Below are 19279 nucleotides of genomic sequence, written 5' to 3' on the forward strand. Positions count from 1 at the left end.
ATAAACTTAAGGGGGATCCGACGGTCAAGATAGTGAAATCGACGCAAGAGCTGCTGAAGCAAACCAGGATGAATTTTGACACGACCCGTAGACTCATTCCACAGGTGCCACAGGCACCAAGAATATATGGGGTACCAAAGATCCACAAAGAAGCCTTCCCTTTACGGCCGATAGTGAGTACTATCAACTCGCCGACCTACAAATTAGCGAAAGAATTGGCTCCAAAGCTTAGACGTTTAGTGAGGCATACAGATGCATACGTCAAGGACTCCACCCATTTTATAGCACTTTTGAAAGAGAAGCGTGTCTCTGATACGGATTTGATGGTCAGTTTTGACGTGAAATCTTTGTTCACGAATGTACCCGTGACTGACACCATGAACATCTTAGAGGAACGCATGGCACCTGACATCAGCGAGCTAGTGCGCCACCGTTTGACGACCACCTATTTTAGGTGGAAAGGGGATTTTTACGAGCAGACGGACGGTGTTGCTATGGGTTCCCCTCTTTCGCCTGCTGCAGCAGACATTTTTATGCAAGTATTCGAAGAAACAGCACTCCTGTCCGCGCCATTACGCCCGGAATGCTGGCTACGATACGTGGACGACACCTTTGTTATCTGTCCACACGGAGAAGAAGAGCTTCAGAACTTCCACGAACATCTTAACCAGCCGCACAGCAAAATTCATTTTACCATGGAGATTGAAAAGAACGGGGTATTGCCTTTTCTCGACGTAGAAGTTTATCGTAAGCCAGACGGGAAGCTTGGACACAGAGTTTACAGGAAGCCCACCAACACGGACAGGTACCTGCATGCATCCTCCCACCATCATCCTATGCAAAAGAATTCGGCCCTGCGAACTTTAACTAAGAGAGCCTACAGGATCAGCGATGAATACAACCTGCAAGCTGAACTGCAGAACCTCAGGACCATTTTTGGAGCTAATGGCTACGACATGAGGCTGATACGCAAAACCATGGCGCCGAAGGAGGAGGGCAACAGGGAAATACAGAACGAAGCACAGAACTCCGCCGTTCTACCGTATGTACAAGGGGTTGCTGAACGTCTGGGCAAAATTCTCCATCGGTCAGGTATTAAGCCGATTTTTCGTAGCAACAACAAAATAAAAGACATTCTGGGCTCGACAAAAGATACAATTGACAAGTTTCATGCCGCCGGAGTTTATGAAATCGAGTGTGAATGTGGACTGGTGTATGTAGGTGAGACTGGGCGTCCAATAAGCACGAGGCTAACTGAACATGAGAGATATATCCGCCTCAAACAATATAGCAAATCAGCGGTGTCAGAACATCATGAGCAGTGCAGGATGAACATCGAATTTCGAGAGGCCCGAGTACTGGCGAAACAGCCGTTTAGTTTGAGGAGGAAGATTAGAGAGGCTATAGAAATAGCCAAGCGACCCGATAATATGAACAGAGAAGACGGGTACAGACTTCCAGCGTCTTGGCTGCCTGCTGTGACAGCTTTGCAAAAGGACAGCTCGCGCAAAGCAACAGGCGTACGATAGGCCACAGCGGAGGATGGTACACAAAGCGCTGACACGGCCTAGTCGATACTAGGCAGTTAGTGAACAACGCTATGCTGCAGTTGCCGCTAAGTCTCCTATTCGCCGATTTCCACCAATGGCAGGCAGTAAAGGAAACTCCAATGGAAAACGCCTATTTCCGCCAATAACAAGACGCAATGCAAACGCCAATAAAATGAACTCCTAGTACCCTTTTTCCTCATCCTCACATCCAATCACAACACTCTTCCATAGTATATATGTACTCACACTTGCGCTCATTCAGCAGTTAGCAACACACCCTGAGGAAGGCGTCTTGCAACAGACGCCGAAACGTTGGAATTTTATAAATGACAGTGCGGTCTCTAACCCAGAAGAATTTTATTGACAAATCTGCAGTGATTGAACGCAGTAGTGGCCATATAGTGAACATCAGCATCCTTTTGAGGTTCTGTGGTCAAGGACCACCTCTTAACAGGAATTTTCGATTGGAGTCTTAACAGCCCAGTTTTCACACACATCACTAATTTCACCTGATTCATGATCACTGTGTGTTTGAAGCTCACACTGAATTAAACTGTGTTTTTTCTCAATATTCTGCACTTAATAACATTATTGTTATTAACATTACCTTTACTACACAAGTTTGATTCCTCACTGGCACTGTTTTACCAACTACAACAACTGTGTTGCATGCATCTTGAACTTAACAGGATATATTTGAGTTGGACATTATTTCACTAAATGAACAAAAATACTTTCGCCCTTATTAATAATTCACTGATATGGCTTGACAGTGGCTTGAAGGTTTTCAGCCAAAATATTGAAGGAGCGAATAATGATACCCTGGGAGCAAGCTCTAAATATGCTGCAAAAGTAGAGTTTCATTGTGTGGGGCTTGTCACATTGAAATGGATTCAGCAAGATGATAAATTTCTGGAGGAGTGAAACTAGAACTCCCTTTTTTTTTAGGTCATATAGTGTCATACAGCTAATATCAATGTAATATCACTGGCATTACGTGTTTTAAATTTTTGGAAGGAAGAAAGTCCCAATCGATTGATGATGGAGCATGTTGGTACCCTAAGGTTTCTTGTATCCACTTTATTGCATTATCTCAGTGCTTAAGCATTGATATGTTCATTATGTTAGGGCATAAATTAGACAGTTGGTTCCTTGCCGAATTTGATTTAGTATTTTGTCACTAAGGCAAATTATTTTTCCTTTCTTTGGTTATCATGTAAGTTAAAAAATTATGCGCAATCCGTCATGTACAGTGAAACCCTGCTTTTACACTTTTCAAGGGACATAAAAAAAATGGTGTAAAATGCGGGAAAATGTAAACTGTGGGAAATAACCTTTTAAACTGCAAAAGTTATGTATAGGATAGTCCTTGCACTTTATGTATGATATATGTGCGTAACAAGCATCAAAAGACTTGTCAGGAACTTTTGTATTATCTAATGAAGGTGTATTATCTAATAAAAACAGCTGATGTAACTGTAACTGATAACAGTCTGTGGGAAGTAGGAACGTTTGACTCAATTTCATGTCATAATCGGTGTTTTTGAAAGCCTGCAGCTGTCATTCATTATTTAAATAATGAAGTACTGCACTAGATACGTATTTCTTCATGCTTAGCAAGACAAGTTTCGAGTCCCCCCTCCCCCTCATTGTCAGATGTGTAAATAAGTATTTTGTGTAGCCTTTGAATGTGTGTTAATCTGCACCTCTTGCACTGTAGTCGTCTTTTTGAGGTTATCACATACTGTGCCCCCCCCCCCCGTACCCCCCTCAACCCCCCCCCCCCCCCCCGTACCCCCCCTCCCCTCACACACACACACACAGACTATCACTTCCATTATTTGTTTGTGTAACATAACAAAAAATAAATACGTAAATACTGCACTTGACAATGAGAATAAATTATCGAAACACGTTTTGATCAACATGAATTAAACACTTAACCAGCCCTGTGTTTACACTAAAAACGTTTGAGCAACGCAAAGTGAATGACAGTGTCAACCAGCACTCCAAGTGGCTATACACTGAAGTACACTAAATATAGTTTGACGAAGGTGTCACGACAATCTCAACAATTACAAAACTGCGTTTGCGCAGTAGACAGTTTGAAAATGTTTGTGATTGATCATGATATCTTAATTGAAACGAACATAGTTACTCCCATCAGCCACCACGCCAAGTAGAGCTTGGCAATGGTGGGAGATACGGCACGAATTGTTCCAACTTTTACACTTTTACTGGTCCCAATATGCTGAGTAGAGTGCCCTCTTGTCAAGAAACGTAACCATGTAATATTTGTAAACACTACTGGACAGCCAACACATGCCAGGATCATTTTTTATGCACATACATTTTTCCGTAATGCGTAAATCGTGGCACATTATAAATATCTTGATGCAAAGTCAGGTGCAAATTACCATTGTGGCCGTATGAAATTTGATGGGACTGATAAAAAATATCGTAAATGGTGGGAAGACGTTAATTTCGAGAACGTAAAAGCGGGATTATACTGTACATGCAGTAATAAGGACGCTGCACAGTGCAAAACTGTGACAAGGGTATTACCTGCTGCATATGCGGAATCTTATTTATCTATTTCCACCAAACATCAACCAATCCGAAGATGCCTAAATAAACTTGAAATTAGTCATAGGGAAGTAATAAAAAAATTTCACACGGTAACCAAGACTGTATGTTTGTTCATATCACACATACTGATTGCAGTACCGGCCCCAGGATGAAATGGAAAAAGTTCTGTGGTTATTGGTGTCTTGATTTTCACACTGAAAAGAAAACAAAACATTTCTCATGTTCCATTCACGTGTCAATTGTGAAGGATCGACCCACATCATGCATACTTCAAAATTCCATTGTCCACTTGAAAAAGTGGAATTTTATAGTTATTTACTGGCATAATTATTGAGTATGTTTTTACTTGGTTCCTTTGTTTTTTATAATGTAATAGACTTCCTATTTACAATAGTAAATTATCAGGTTTGTTCAGTTTTATCAGACGAGTTGGCCCTGTTGTTGTTTGTTGTGGTCTGTAGTTGAAAGACTCATTTAATGCAGCTCTCCACCCTAGTCTACCCTTTACAGTCCTTTTCATCTTTTGTTAACTACCACGACCAACATTCATTTGAACCTGTGTAAGTCAAGCCTTGGGCTTCCTCTACAAATTTTAGCTTCCATATTTTCCTCCAAATTGATCATTATTTGGTGCCTCAGAATTTTTCCCATCAACTGATCTCTTCTCTTTATTAAGTGGGCAATACATTTCTTTTTTTCTCCAGCTAGATTTAATTTCTCATCGTTACCTAACTAGATATCTATGTACTCTATCAGATCTTCTGTAACTCTATAGTTCAAATGCTTCTATAGTTTTTTGTTGGTACTATTTATCAATCAAGTATGAGTTTTGTTGGTACTGTTCATCAATCACTTCTTACTTCTGTACAAGGCTGCATACCATGTAAATACTCCTGGAAAAGATTCCACAGTATTCGAATTTAAATCTGATGTTAACAACTTTTTTCAGAAATGGTTTTCTTGGTACGAGGTGCATTCGAGTTCTAAGGCCTCCGATTCTTTTTCTAATTAATTACTCACCCGAAATCGATGAAACTGGCGTTACTTCTCGACGTAATCGTCCTGCAGACATACACATTTTTCACAACGCTGATGCCATGATTCCATGGCAGTGGCGAAGGCTTCTTTAGGAGTCTGTTTTGACCACTGGAAAATCGCTGAGGCAATAGCAGCACGGCTGGTGAATGTGTGGCCATGGAGTGTGTCTTTCATTGTTGGAAAAAGCCAAAAGTCACTAGGAACCAGGTTAGGTGAGCAGGGAGCATGAGGAATCACTTGAAAGTTATCATGAAGAAACTGTTGCGTAACGTTAGCTCGATGTGCGGGTGCATTGTCTTGGTGAAACAGCTCACGGCGCAGCCCTTCCCGAAAGTTTTTGTTGCAGTGCAGGAAGGACTTTGTTCTTCAAAACATTTTCGTAGGATGCACCTGTTACCGTAGTGCCCTTTGGAATGCAATGGGTTAAGGATTACGCCCTCGCAGTCTCAGAACATGGACACCATCATTTTTTTCAGCGCTGGCGGTTACCAGAAATTTTTTTGGTGGCGGTGAATCTGTGTCCTACCATTGAGCTGACTGGTGCTTTGTTTCTGAGTTGAAAAATGGCATCCACGTCTCATCCATTGTCACAACCGGCGAAAAGAAAGTCCCATTCATGCTTTCGTTGCGTATCTGTGTCCTTCCATTGAGCTGACTGGCGCTTTGTTTCTAAATTGAAAAATGGCATCCACGTCTCATCCATTGTCACAACTGGCGAAAAGAAAGTCCCATTCATGCTGTCGTTGCGCGTCAACATTGCTTGGCAACATGCCACACGGGCAGCCATGTGGTCGTCCGTCTGCATTCGTGGCACTCACCTGGATGACACTTTTCACATTTTCAGGTTGTCATGCAGGATTGTATGCACAGAACCCACAGAAATGCCAACTCTGGAGGCGGTCTGTTCAACAGTCATTCGGCGATACCCCAAAACAATTCTCTCCACTTTCTCAATCATGTCGTCAGACCGGCTTGTGCGAGCCCGAGGTTGTTTCGGTTTGTTGTCACATGATATTCTGCCTTCATTAAACTGCCGCACCGACGAACACACTTTCGACACATCCAAACTCCATCACCACATGTCTCCTTCAACTGTCGATGAATTTCAATTGGTTTCACACCATGCAAATTCAAAAAACGAATGATTACACGCTATTCAAGTAAGGAAAACGTCGCCATTTTAATTATTTAAAACAGTTCTCATTCTCGCCGCTGGAGGTAAAATTCAATCTGCCGTATGGTGCTGCCATCTCTGGGATGTATCGACAATGAACGCGGCCTCATTTTAAAACAATGTGCATGTTTCTATCTCTTTCCAGTCCGGAGAAAAAAAATCGGAGGTCTTAAAACTTGTATGCACCTCGTATTTTCAGCCTGCATTTTATATCATCCCTACTTTGATCGTTGGCAACTATTTCACTTACTATGCTGTGTCTCATTTCCTAATCTGATTCTCTTGGTTCCACCTGATTTAGTTTGACTGCATTCCAGTACCATTGTTTTACTTTTGTTGATATTCCTCTTACATCCTCTTTACAAGACAGATCTGATCTTTATCAGAGTCCTTTGTCACCTCCAACACAATTGTAATGTATGGGCAAACTGCAGAGTTTGAAATTCTTCTGCCTGCATTTTAATTCCCTTTCCAAATTTCTCCTTGGTGGTCCTTTATTGCATGCTTAGTAATAGTTTGAAAAACATAAGGGACAGGCTAAAACACTATCTGTCACTTCTCAACTACTGCTTCTCTTTCATGCCTTATGCATTTATAACTGCAGTATAATTTCTGTTTAAGCTATGATAACCTTACACTGCCTGCTACCTCGACAGTTTTAGTGTGTGTATTCCAGTTGCGACTGTGCGTACCCGCATTGTTCACTAAGTCCTCAGAGCCTCGAAGATGAAAGTCCAGCAGAATGTCTGTAAAATGATTTAATTATATATTGACGTACACTACACAAAGTGTCAAGTAAGGATTTTTTCCCCCCACATTTATCATAACTTCAAGCATTACAGTGACCATTTATATGCAAACAGGTATCACCACTTTACTATACACAAAAAAGGCATTAAGGCATTAACAACGTAATCATACTGTGAAGTAACAGTCTTTTCTAAGGCAGTGTCAGTGAAACATAGTGGCTGGGTTTTGAAACGGTGCACGTGTTGAAAAACAGTATGTATGAAATAATACGCTTTACCAAAGCTAACTTACTGAGTCATACTTATTCCTTGAGTGAGCAATATACAGATTTTTGTACAATGTTACAAACTGGGACTCCCACAAATATGTTAAGCAGTTGGTATTAGATTGCTTGCCAGTCAAGGACTGACTATATTGGGGTGGGATGAGTTATGTAAAGCCTGGCATATGAATGTATTGTGTTTCATAAACTAAATTTTGGTTTGAAAAACAGCTAGGTTAAAGATTTTTATAATTTGGGTGGAGTGTACATTATTATAATAATCTTGTTTACAAAATATGTAATGATTTAGGAAATTATAAGAGACCTTGCAACCATGATAGGAATAACACATTTAGAAGCACAGGCATCGTATTTAGATGTATAGTCATTTATGCCAGTTGTAGATAGTTCTAAATTAAAGGCTTAATTGCTTAGTGAAGGGTGTCATTTGGGCCAGGAAATCTGAAGTGACAGGAGTATAGTGCTAAAAGTTGGAATCTTACACTCAAAATGGTTAAATTTGCAATTGAAAATTTAAGTGTTTAGAATTTAACTTTAATTATCTGTTGAGTTAATTAGTTTTAATAAAATCAAAATATTTTACTATAGAGTCTGTGATGTTTCTAGTGAGTGGTGTCATCATTATCAAATCTATCTATTAGCTCAGAATCTTTTTTCCGTTACCTACATATTTTTTTTTCCCCTTTCGTTTTTTTTCCCACTAATTAATCCAGACAACCAGCTAACCCAAGACTTTAATTGGAATAATGAAAATGAGTGGAATCCAGCCTAAATAATAATTGGATAGGTTTGTGTCTACACTATATATACATCTCATAAAAAATCAGAATCAAATAACAATTAAACAGAAAAAATATTATTAGCAGGTGTAAAAAAAAAAAAAAAAAAAAGACAGATGGAACATTTCAGCTTGCAGTGTTTCTCAGTCAACGTTGTCAGAAGCTTTCTCTAAATCTACAAATGTAAAAGTCTTTCTTTAATATATCTTTGAAAATAAGTTAAGGACACTGTTGGCACACATGTTACTACATTTCTCCAGAACCAAAACTGATCATCCTAGAGGTTGACCTCTACCGGTCTTTTACTTCCTTTGCAAACATAATTCGTGCCAGTATTTTGCAACCCAGGCCTATTAAACTGAAGGTTCAGTATTATTCAAACCTGTCAGCTACTTGCCATTTTAGGAGCAGGAATTACTAAAGACTTGTTGAAGTGTGATGTTATTTTGACTGTCTCATAAATCTTGCATACCAGGTGGAATAGTTTTTTCATGGTTGGTTCTTCCAAGGATGTCAGTAATGCTGAAGGAACACCATGTACTCCAGGTGCCTTGTTTTGACTTAGGCATTCTCAGACATTATTATCATGGAATCATATCTGCCACCTCATCCTTCTCCTTTACTCTCTTGTCTTCTCTAATATTGTTTTCATACTGGTTTCTCTTGTATAGGCCTTGCATATATTGCTTCCACTTTTCAGCTATCCCTTCTTCACTGACCAACTGAATTCCTAATATTCACACAGATTCTTCTCTTTTCTAGAATGTTTGCTTGGTTTTCCTGTTTGTGTCCTCTATCTTTCCCATAGTCACACATGTTTCTACAACTTTGCATTTCTTCTGTAGCTATTCTTTTTTTTGCCATTTAGAACTTATAGACATATTATTTCCCTCTTCCTGCTTTATTTGCTGCATTTTTATATTTTTTTCCTTTTGTCACATAAATTCAGTACTTTGTATGTTATCCAAGGACTTGTAATGGATTTTGTCTTTTAACTTAATTGAACCTTTGCTGCCCTCACTATTTCATTGCTCAGTGTTCCCTGTTCTTTTGTTCTGTTCCTTTCCCTTAATCAGTTAGTCATTACCTAATGCCCTCATGATACTCTCAACAGCCTCCTGGTCTTTCAGTTTACCAAGGTCCCACCTCCTTTATTTTGTACCCTTCTGAAGTTTCTTCAGTTTTAATTTGAAGTTCATAACCAGTAAATTATGGTCAGAGCCTACATCTGATGTTTTGCAGTTTAAATTCGGTTTGTAAGTCAATGTCTTACTGTTATGTAATGTTTTCAGAATGAAATTTTCATTCTACAGCAGAATGTGCCCTGTTACGAAACTTCCTAGTGAATTTAAACTCTGTGCCAGCCTGAGACTCAAACTCGGGACCTTTGCCTTTCGTGCACAAGTGCTCCACCAACTGAGCTACCGAAATACGTCTCACAATTCGTCACAGCTTTACTGAAAGGTGATGGTCCCATTTTTAAGTCTTAGTACAGCATGCAGTTTTAATCTGCCAGGAAGTTTAATTATGTAATGTATCTGGTGTCCCAAGGATTCTTCTGTGTATATTACCCTCTTTTGTGATTCTTAGACGAAGTGTTATCAATGATTAAATTCTACTCTGCAGCTTCCCCCTCCATTCCTCTCTCCAAGTCCACGTCCTCCTTTTACTTCTATCAAATAACAGTTCCCCATAACAATTGCAGATTTGTCTCCTTTAACAATCTAATTAATTTTTTTATCATATCATATGTTCTTTCAGTCTCTTCTTCTGTAGAACTAATGAGCATATCATCTTGTACCACTATTATGGGTATTATTATTGTATCTGTCTTGGCTTCAGTATTGTTTCCACTGTGCTGTGCATAGTAGCTTATCTAAAGTCCTATTCTCTTACTCTATACTAGACCTACTGCTGCATTACCCCTGTTTGATTTTGTATTGATAATCCTGTACTGTCTTGTCCAGAAGTCTTCCTTATCATGTCATCATGACACTTAAGTCCCATTAAATTTCTCTTTTCAAATTTTTAACGTACAGTATGTTTTCATTTTATAAGTATGACACATGAGAATACAATATACGACTTTCAGCAAAATGTCCTATCACCATTGAGAACTCTAACTACAGATGTATGTGAATTTGAGGAATTTTTAAATGTCAACATGTTCACATTAAATAGTTTTTTCTATCTGGCATCATTTTTATAGTGTGCTTGCTGTTTCCAGATTTTCTTGTATGACGAAATCTAAAAATTTTCAGAATTGTAACAGTTCTTTGAATCCCAAACTATGAAATAATAAATGTTCACAGTTATAATTTCCGTGTTTTCAGTATGTACTATGCTGGCAAATATTGTACTTAAATCAACTTTAGCTTTTACATAAAGATTAACCAAATTCATTGGAAATGTAAATAACTTTATTAATCTACATTTGTGTTTCCTGTCACATAAGAATGTAAGCAGTGAAACACTGGAAAATCCAGAATGGAATGTAGCAATATAATGACAACTATAGTTGCTGCTCAACATATAATGGAGATAAGAAGTCATAGGAAGCCACAACAAAAAGACTGTCGTAAAGAGGACTGAGGAGCAGCCCGTTATGGGGGAGGCAACCGGGTCAGGGTAAGGAGGTGGCTTGGGCAGGGAGGGGGAGGTATAGCAGGGGAGGTGTGGAGACAGTAAAGTGCTGCTGGGAGTGTGCAGGGGCAAGGTGGAAAGTAGGCAGCTAGGTGCAGTTGAGAGGCTGGGGAGAGTGGGGGGGGGGGGGGGGTAGCAGAAAAGGAGAGACGTAAAATGAAGTGGTGTGCTGGTGGAATAGAGGGCTGTGTGGTTCTGGGGGATGGGAACAAGGAACAGTCTAGATCGGTAATGACAATGATTAACGAAGGTTGAGGACAGAAGGGTCACGGGAACGTAGGATATATTGCAGGGTAAGTTCCCACCTGTGTAATTCAGAAAAGCTGGTGTTGATGGGAAGGATCCAGATGGCACAGGCTGTGAAGCAGTTATTGAAATTAAGAATGTCATGTTCGGTGGTGTGCTCAGCAGCAGGATGATCCAGTTGTTTCTTGGCCACAGTTTGTCATTTGTCATTCATGTGTACAGACATGCCCACGCAGAGTACAGCACAGTGGTTGTAGGTTAGCTTGTAGATAACTGGTATCACAGGTAGCTCTGCCTTGGATGGGGTAGGTGATGTTTGTGAGTGTACTGAAGTAGGTGATGTGGGAGGCTGTATGAGACAGGTCCTTCATCTAGGTCTATTACTGGGATATGAGCCATGAGGTAAGGGGTTGGGAGCAAGGGTTGTGTAGGGATGGACTAGTATATTGTGTTGGTTTGGTGGGTGGCAGAATAACACTGTGGCAGGGGTGGGAAGAGTAGTGGGCACGACATTTCATGTTTCATGGCACGACAAGAGGTAGTCAAAACCCTGATGATGCAGAATGTAATTCATTTGCTCCAGTCCTGGGTGGTACTGAATTATGAGGGGAATGCTAGTCTGTGGTCGAATAGTGGGACTTTGGGAGGTTTTGGATGACTGGAGAGAGAAGTCACGGGAGATCTGTTTTTGTACAAGGTGGATCTTTAAAGGCCTCAATGAGACCCTCAGTACTTCTACTTTGAAGGCATTACATACAAACAAACAAATCTGAGGCATGGCTATGGGCTCTTGCATAGCAACATCCTGTGCCAAACTGTTCATGGGCCATCTAGAAGAATCCTTTCTAAACACCCAGAATCCCAAATACCTCATCTGGTTCAAATGGTGAGCACACCCCATTCCTGAAAAAAATGTTTCTTAGGAATTCCCACAGACAGATAGAGGGACAGACAACAAAATGCACATAAAAAGGTTCTGTTTCCACTGACTGGGGTACAGAAACTTAAAAATCATCAAAGATAAAGAGTGAAGAAAACATTCAGTATCTTGTTACAAAAGTAACATTTTGAACTGTCACTTTATAGCCATCTTGACATCAACTGGCATGCTTACTGTGATGTAATCCAGCATAATGCACAATATGAATTCTCTGATGTTGCCGGGATCTACAATTTTATTTCTAAGGCAGTTATCACATACAAAACTATCTGTACATAAATGTCATATTTTGTGCATTACTGCTTATATTCTTATGAAAAGAAAAGTTGTTATTCACCATAAGCGGTGATGATGGGTCACAAACCTCAAAGTCTTTGTTTCTTCTCCATCGATTTTAATTCCTATTCCAATTTTTTTTCTTTCTTTCCTTTACTGCTTGCTCAAGTACAGATTGAATAACATCAGGGATAGGCTACAACCCTGTCTCACTCCCTTCCCAACCACTGATTCCCTTTCATGCCCATCGACTCGTATAACTGCCATCTGGTTTCTGTACAAATTGTAAATAGCCTTTTGATCCCTATTTGTACGCCTGCCGCCTTCAGAATTTGAAAGAGTACTCCATCAACATTGTCAAAAACTTTCTCCAAGACTACAAATTCTAGAAACGTAGGTTTTCCTTTCCTTAATCCATCTTCTGAGGTAAGTCGTAGGGTCAGTATTGCCTCACATGTTCCAACATTTCTACGGAATCCAAACTGACCTTCCTCAAGGTCAGCTTCTACCTGTTTTTCCATTTGTCTGTAAAGAATTTGGGTTAGTATTCTGCAACCATGATTTACGAAACTAATAGTTCGGTAATTTTCACATGTTTCAGCACCTGCTTTGTTTGGGATTGGAATTATTATATTCTTCTTGAAGTCTGAGGGTATTTCACCTCTCTCGTACATCTTGCTCACCAGATAGTAGAGTTTTGGTTGGGTCTCCCAAGGCTATCAGTAGTTCTAATGGAATGTTGCCTACTTCCTAGGCCTTGTTTCGAATTAGGTCTTTGAGTGCTCCGTTAAATTCTTCATGCAGTATCATATCTCACATTTCATCTTCATCTGCATCCTCTTCCATTTCCATAATATTGCCCTCAAGCACATTGCCCTTGCATAGACCCTCTGTATACTCCTTCCACCTTTCTGTTTTCTCTTCTTTGCTTAGCACTGGTTTTCCATGTGAGCTCTTGATATTCATACAGGTGATTCTTATGTCTCCAAAGGTCTCCCTAACTTTCCTGTAGGTAGTATTTATCTTACCCCTAGTGAGATAAGCCTCTACATCCTTACATTTGTCCTCTAGCCATGCCTGCTTAGCCATTTTGCACTTCCTGGCGATCTCATTTTTGAGACGTTTGTATTCCTTTTTACCTGCTTCATTTACTGCATTTTTATATTTTCTCCTTTTATCAATTAAATTCAATATCTAATATGTTATCCAAGGATTTCTGCTAGCCCTTCTTTTTCTACCTATTTGATTCTCAGCTACCTTCACTATTTCATCTCTCAAAGCTACCCATTCTTCTTCTACTGTATTTCTTTTCTCTAATGCTCTCTCTGAGACTCTCCTTAACCTCTGGTTCTTAAAGTTTATCCATGTCTCATCTCTGTAAAACCCTACCTTTTTGTAGTTTCTTCAGTTTTAATCTGCAATTTGTAACCAATAAATTGTGGTCAGAATCCACATCTGCCCCTGGAAATGTCTTAAAATTTAAAACCTGGTTCCTAAATCTCTGCCTTACAATTAGATTCTGTCTGAAACCTTCCTGTGCCTCCAGGTCTCTTCCACGCATACAGCCTTCGTAAGCCTAGTGTTGGCTATGATGAAGTTAAGCTCTGTGCAGAATTCTACGAGGTGCCTTCCTCTTTCATTCTTTGCCACCAATCCATATTCACCTGCTACTTTTCTTTCTCTTTCTTTTCCTATTATTGAATTCCAGTCCCCCATGACTTAAATTTTCATCTGCCTTAACTGCCTGAGTAATTTCTTTTATCACATCATACATTTACTCAATCTCTTCATCTGTGGAGCAAGTTGGCGTATAAACTTGTACCCCTCTGTTGTGGTTGCACCTATGGTACGACTATCTATCACTGAGGCACGCACCCCCCCCCCCCCCCCCCCCCACTCACACACACACACACACACACACACACACACACACACACACACACACACACACAACTGCAAGGTCCATGGTGAGGGACAGGTAGACATATCAAGCTGAAATTTATGTCACATTCTAAGATGTATGGTACCTTTGTGTTGTAAAAAAATTAAGTTTCTACATGAATGCAATCAAAGTACATTATCTCTTATGTTACATATTTTGATATCTTGCCAGTATTGATATCGATGATGGGCAAAAATCATTGAAATTCTCGATTCCCAGGCTGGATGAATTACCTATGTACATAAAGTTAGTAAGGACCCTCAGTGCGAGAGTCCTACTGCCAGTTGCTGCCCCCCCCCCCCCCCCCCCCCAAATATTAATTTTGCAGTTTGTTTTTTATATCAAAACTACTACATTCTTGGAAATCCAACCACTGTGGTCAAGACAGTTACAAATAAAGTGTTTTGGAACTTATTGCCTCCCCTTGTAGTACTTTCGCATAAAGTTCTGTGATTTTTTTAAAAAAAAAAAAACCTCAATAATAGCAAAACATGTTGGTAATAGTCTTGCCAAAAACTGACAAGTGTATGGTGTGTAGGATGGTCTGCTAACAGTGTAGGTATAGCAGTAGCTAATGCAAATATGTAGCTTCTCCCATTCTCTCTGCTCCCCACCAACACCCATTCTCCCTCCCCACCCCCATTCAAGGTGGACAGTTAATCAAGTAGGAAAGCTGGCTTAAAATGTGTAAGATGGAAGTTGCAGGTGATGATGAGTTCTGTAGAGAAAAGGGGTGAACATTTTTTTATGAAGCTTGCTGTTCATACAGACCATCTTGAAAACTGATGAGAAAGCACATGTCTCCTAAAACTCATTGGAATAAATTTAGGAATGAAAACAGTTTCTTGCACTGGATTAGTAGGGATAAAAATAATTTGAACATAATATTTTAACTCTCCAGTGGGTTTGAAAAGACCAGCTGGCTTCATGTTATCTATGTATGACAAAAACCACAGTTTTATGTTAATTTATTTTAACAACAATAAAATAAACTTACATTATAAGAGCTAAGTCACTGTTTAATTAACCAATATTAAAATAAGAATTAAACAGCTTAGTATATTATTGCTGCTCACTTGGAAATGTGACAGCACCACTTCTCACTATGTTAATTGAAGTAATAATGAAAGAACAGGTCCCTACCAGATTGCTACTTTCATCAGGCACCATTGCAGTCCACAGTCTGTGTGCCGTGGGCAGTGATAGTGCTCGTGTGTGTGTGTGTGTGTGTGTGTGTGTGTGTGTGTGTGTGTGTGTGTGTGTGTGTGTTTTCTACTTCAGAAGATGATCTTTGGCCCAAAGGTTCCTACCAGATTGCTACTTTCATCAGGCACCATTGCAGTCCACAATCTGTGTGCCGTGGGCAGTGATAGTGCTCGTGTGTGTGTGTGTGTGTGTGTGTGTGTGTGTGTGTGTGTGTTTTCTACTTCAGAAGATGATCTTTGGCCCAAAAGCTTAATGTAGATCAGTCTTGTTTCATTCCACCTGTCTGTGACGCAACTTCTCTTCTATACGGTGAAGAGCAATCTTCCCTTTTCATATTATTGTTGTTACTCCATCCAGGACTTCCCGTTGTTTGAGTTTATCACTATAATATTGTCACATAAATTATCAGTTCTTGAGTTAAGGCTCAGTCAAGCTGATAATGTGCTGCTCCCATTTACAGAATGCATTGTTGCCCATGGACAGAGCTCTGCATTCCATTATTAAGTATTTTATTTGGTGTGTGTAAGTGACTATGCACTACTCTGTAACAAAGTTAGTGAACTTTTGTGATAGTAGGGAGAACACACAACATGGAAAGCTTTTTGGGAAGAAGTGGAAGAACTTCATCCCAAGAAGTGAAGTGGCCACTGACAAGTCTTTTTGGTCAAACCATAGTCATGGTGATATTTCATTTGACATTACTTTATTTTCTTGAGGCTTTAGAATGGGCTCAACCAACCAGTTATAGGGAGAATTACAGTTTAGTGTGTAACCTACACTACAGTACATCTTCATTAATTTTTCTTGTGTACGCTGTATTGCCATATGTGAACATCGAATCAGTTGCAGAAAAATCCTATGATAAATCGTTGTTGGAACCCCAAATTACTAAATTGGATGAGTGCGTGGTTTATATTAACGATAGTACTCGATTCTTAATTGAGATACATAAAACTCAAAGAGGAAAAATTGTTAGGTGTTGGTTATTTTTCATAGTTCTTCCTCCTTCATCACCCTTTTTTTATTTTCGTCAATTGTTTATACCACTCTTCTGTTATAGAGAAAAGTGGCACAGTTTAGAAATTGATTCCGTAACCATTTATTCCATTTCAAATGGATTGCATGCCTGTTATCTAGTCAGTTATGTGCATGCCTGCTATCTGTCAATTACAGCAAGTAACATCGCTTCATATAACACTGATACGCAGTCACAGAAAATGAAATTCAGTAATATAGGAAAATCTCTCTCTCTCTCTCTCTCTCTCTCTCTCTCTCTCTCTCTCTCTCTCTCTCTCTCACACACACACACACACACACACACACACACACACACACACACACACACACACACACACACACACACACACACCTCAAGTGAAGTTTCTTGGTGAAATATCTGAATCTTTCGAAGGATGTACAGGAGTTCGACAAGAAGATGGCTTCTCCCCACTTCAATTTAACTTTATGTTACACCAAGTTATCAGAGACTGGGGAAAATAAATTGAGTATGGACAGCAGGGCAGAGAATAAATGAAGTGCCTAGCTTTTGCTGCTGATCTTGCTTTCTTCATTAAGACCTGTGAAGAAACCAGGTATGCCTTAGGGAAGTTACACAAGATACCATAAAATACAGGTCTCCAAATGAAGTATGAGAAAACTCATTTTACGGAAAATACAGATCAAACTATCAGAATATCCTAATTACAAATGAAATATCAGACAATTTCATGTGTGTCTTTTTTTAAATATCTCAGAGAAATCATAGTACAGTCTATGCTAGACAGTAAAACTTTATATATAAAGACCTGCCAAACTCGAGAAAGCGTACGGAATGACAGGGAATCATTACAGTAATAAATGAGTGATGTCTTGAAATGCAAAACTTTGAACAAGACTGTTGTTTTTCCTGAAACATTAGATCCCTCAGAAATTGTATCTCTGGAAGGCCATTCAGAGATTGGTGAAATCAGAAAGGAAGAGCAAAAAGTTATCAGAAAAATTTATAATTCTATTAATATATACATACCGTGTGTATAAAAAACTACAGCCTATGCAACGTAATAGACAAGTTCACTGATTCAATATTTAGATGTTGTTTGAAGTTCTATGGTTACATCTGCAGAATGGGCAACACTTGATTAACTAAAAGCTGCTTAATATAATACCTTCAAAAAAAGTAAAAATCACTTGGTTTGAAGACATTAAGCAGGTCTTACGAGAAGACGCAGAACTTACCATCTTTGGAATCGTAGGTACACAACACGAATTGCAGAGAAAGCTAAAATGAAAACTGGAAACCAGTGTACAGAGGAACATAAGAAACAACACAGTGATTTCGTGAAGAGATTTTGAGAAGAGAAGAAGAAAAGGAGCTGTCAGGCTCGGCTAAGAAGTTAAGATACAGTCTTTAACTTGGCATAATGAAGAAAGGAGAATAATACAGCAAAATATCGTAGAAAATATTTAAATAAATTAGAATCTGGTTAGTTCTATGAGAAATACGATCCAAAGTTTGGTGTGTTTACCATTACCTTTGTGCCTGTATCTGAAGTAAACTTTTTAGGGATGGTGGTTTGGAGGGATACCAATGAATTTTGTAAGATTTTATGGATTACTGATAGGATTGTAATATTCTGCAAATAGGATATGGAAATTTATATAATAGCATGAACCCAGAAACAACTATTATATTATAACTACTAAAATGTGCTGAGAGAACGTACTTTAAACTGAATTAAAATATTATAAATTAAGTCATAGTACAACTATCGATAGCCATTTATTAAACACAGTGGAGAAAACATCACATACATCACAAAGGCAATATACACAAAGCTTTTTGTGCTTTAAAATTTTGCACTTTATATTTTTTATAATTGATAAAATAATGCATTTCCTCAATGGGAGTACTGTATGGTTCTGTTAACATTTCCAACACAATGCTGAAATTATATGCTTCAAAAAGCACTTGACATAGTGTCAAAGAAAAGTGGCATTTTAACACACACACAATTGTTAATATAAATTGTAGCATGTAGGCGCAACTTAAATTCATCTGAATTGATTATAGGAAAATAATAAAACCTTATTTTTTGGCAAACTTTCTTTTGGCTTCTGTCTCAGGTTCTTCAGCTGATGTTTGTCTGTTGACTTTTTTGATGTTTTGCCAGCACGAGTGGCTGGCATTGTCAAAGTTTCACCCTCCAAACACCAGACGAATGTCAGCCGAAGGACACGTGACAGACGCCAGCAGGCAATTTGTCAGCAAGTGCCCACGGAAGCAGTATTAACTAGTTGTTTGTTGATCATCTTGTATGAATCGTCAATGAACTATTAAGAAGTGGCAAGTGTTGGGAACAGATTGTAAATTCTGAATCTTGTGGCCTTTCAGTACAACTTTTGAGTTAATCTTCTAAGATCTTAGATGCTGCCATTGTAGATTCCAAGTAACTGATCCTTTTAATTATCTCATTGTTCTTACATAGAACCCAAATATTCATGAATTGTCAACTTTTTGCAATATTCATACTCTATCTCTGAGTTGCATATTAACTTATGTGATAGAAGAGAAGATGCTTCTTTAATAATGATGGTATAAATGAGGCAATAGAAGCAGTTAGTTTCATTTAAATGGTTAGTTTACCTACATTGATACACTATGAACTATCAATTCTTACTGATGAAAGCTTGCCACATCAGCAACCATTACAGTGTACACTGATCATAATTTTAAGACTAATGTATGATTAGATTAAGAATGATTAATTCAGTTGCTTTCCCTGAAATACGTTGAATGATTATATGGCATACTTTCTTTAGAAATACAAAAGATATTTGTTCTTTGGGTTATAGGCCTGATGATC

At 38.9% G+C, this 19279-nt stretch overlaps 1 protein-coding gene across 10 annotated transcripts in view; it reads left to right on the top strand.

The window, feature by feature from the left end:
• LOC126268863 (mitochondrial protein C2orf69 homolog) overlaps positions 1–19279 on the top strand; it is a 242620-nt gene that overhangs the window by 149043 nt on the left and 74298 nt on the right. The window lies entirely within an intron of this gene.

The sequence above is a fragment of the Schistocerca gregaria genome, chromosome 1, assembly GCF_023897955.1.
Source record: "Schistocerca gregaria isolate iqSchGreg1 chromosome 1, iqSchGreg1.2, whole genome shotgun sequence".
NCBI lineage: Eukaryota > Metazoa > Arthropoda > Insecta > Orthoptera > Acrididae > Schistocerca > Schistocerca gregaria.